General features: G+C 42.0%; 1 pseudogene; it reads left to right on the top strand.

Moving 5' to 3' along the window:
* Nucleotides 1-940: 940 nt before the first annotated feature.
* LOC116270524 lies at nucleotides 941-1,349 on the top strand (annotated as a pseudogene).
* The last annotated feature ends 850 nt before the right edge of the window (nucleotides 1,350-2,199 follow it).

The raw sequence follows: 2,199 nt of genomic DNA, 5'->3' as shown, positions 1-2,199 counted from the left end.
CTAGATCCTTGAGGAATCACCACACAGTCTTCCACAGTGGTTGAACTAGTTTACAGTCCCACCAACACTGTAAAAGTGTTCCTATTTCTCCACATCCTCTCCAGCACCTGTTGTTTCCTGACTTTTTAATGATTGCCATTCTAACTGGTGTGAGATGGCATCTCATTGTGGTTTTGATTTGCATTTCTCTGATGGCCAGTGATGATGAGCATTTTTTCATGTGTCTGTTGGCTACATAAATGTCTTCTTTTGAGAAGTGTCTGTTCATATCCTTTGCCCACTTTTTGATGGGGTTGTTTGTTTTTTTCTTGTACATTTGTTTGAGTTCTTTGTAGGTTCTGGATATTAGCCCTTTGTCAGATGGGTAGATTGCAAACATTTCCTCCCATTCTGTAGGTTGCGTGTTCACTCTGATGGTAGTTTCTTTTGCAGCGCAGAAGCTCTTTAGTTTAATTAGATCCCATTTGTCAGTTTTGACTTTTGTTGCCATTGCTTTTGGTGATTTAGACATGAAGTCCTTGCCCATGCCTATGTCCTGAATGCTATTGCCTAGGTTTTCTACTAGGGTTTTTATGGTTTTAGGTCTAAGATTTAAGTCTCTAATCCATCCTGAATTAATTTTTGTATAAGTAGTAAGGAAGGGATCCAATTTCAGCTTTTATTTTAAGGCTTGTTTTATTTTAATGGCTGATCTATGTAATCACGGAGGCCAGTATGTACAGACAAAGGGGGAGCTTTTATTTATTGGTCTCTTCCTCCTTGGACAAAGTCTTGATGATCTCCTCCTTCTTGGCCTGGAGGCGTTCTTCATGGCGTTTGCCTGCTTCCTTTTTCTTAGACCTGCGGGCCTCAGCCTGGTCAGCCAGGAGCTTCTTGAGGGCCTTGTCTGCCTTCAGCTTGTGGATGTGTTCCATGAGAATATGTGGCCACAGCCGTGAGTATGCTCAGGCTTCAGAAGAGGCTCGCCTCTAGTGTCCTCCACTGTGGGAAGAAGAAGGTCTGGTTAGACACCAGTGAGACCAATGAAATAGCCAGTGCCAACTCCCGTCAGCAGATCCAGAAGCTGATCAAAGATGGGCTGATCAACTGCAAGCCTGTGACGGTCCATTCCTGGGCGCCATGACGGAAAAACACCTTGGCCCGCCTGAAGGGCAGGCACATGGGCATAGGTAAGAGGAAGGGTACCAGCCAATGCCCGAATGCCAAAGAAGGTCACGTGGATGAGGAGAATGAGGATTCTGCTCCGGTTGCTCAGAAGACACTGTGAGTCTAAGAAGATTGATCACCACGTGTATCACAGCCTGTACCTGAAGGTGAAGGGGAATGTGCTCAAGAATAGCTTAAAATAGGAGGACAGAATCACTAATTTATTGGTTATAGCCACTTGGTCAGTTTTGAAAAAATTATCATTTAGATGTGAAATATAGGCCAAATAATGAAATAAAAATAGAATATATTTGTTAGAAGAAACATGGTCAAATGAAGTATGAGAAACATGTCAAAATTATAAACTATGTGAAAGGAAAATAAATCTTGGGGCCCCCAAATCATGAAGCTAAAGAGAAAAGTCAAGGTGGGAACTGCTTAGGGCCAACCTGCCTCTCATTCTATTCAAAGTCACCCCTCTGCCCGCTGACATAAATACATATCTGAGTGCCTCCTTTGGAGGCTAATCAGAAACTCCAAAGAATGCAACCGTTTGTCTCTTATCTACCTGTGACCTGGAAGTCGCCTCCCCATTTCAAGTTTTCCCACCTTTGCTTCAAGTTGCCAGTCTTTCTAGATCAAGCTGATGTTCATCTTGCATATGTTGATTCCTGTCTTATGTCTCCCTAGAATGTATAAAACCAAACTGTGCTCTGACCACCTTGGGCACATGTTGTCAGGACTCCTGAGGCTGTGTCACGGGCACGTGTCCTCAACCTTGGCAAAGTCAACTTTCTCAGTTAACTGAGACCTGTCTCAAATTTTCGAGATTCACAACTAGAAAGTAGTAAAGCAATAATTGGACCAGTCATTTCAGCAGCAAGAAAGAAAACTATCCTTTTCTCAGCAAAATGTGGATCAATAATGTGGTACAGAAGAAATTCACTGGTAGTAAAAATGTTGCAAAAACTATGTAGAGAATTAACTACCAATGATAAAAAGAAATGATATATATCATAACACATTCTTTCTTAATATTTATACCTACCTTGA

Source organism: Papio anubis, chromosome 15, assembly GCF_008728515.1.
Source record: "Papio anubis isolate 15944 chromosome 15, Panubis1.0, whole genome shotgun sequence".
In the NCBI taxonomy this organism is placed as follows: Eukaryota; Metazoa; Chordata; class Mammalia; order Primates; family Cercopithecidae; genus Papio; species Papio anubis.
This window is presented reverse-complemented; position numbering and strand designations above follow the sequence as displayed.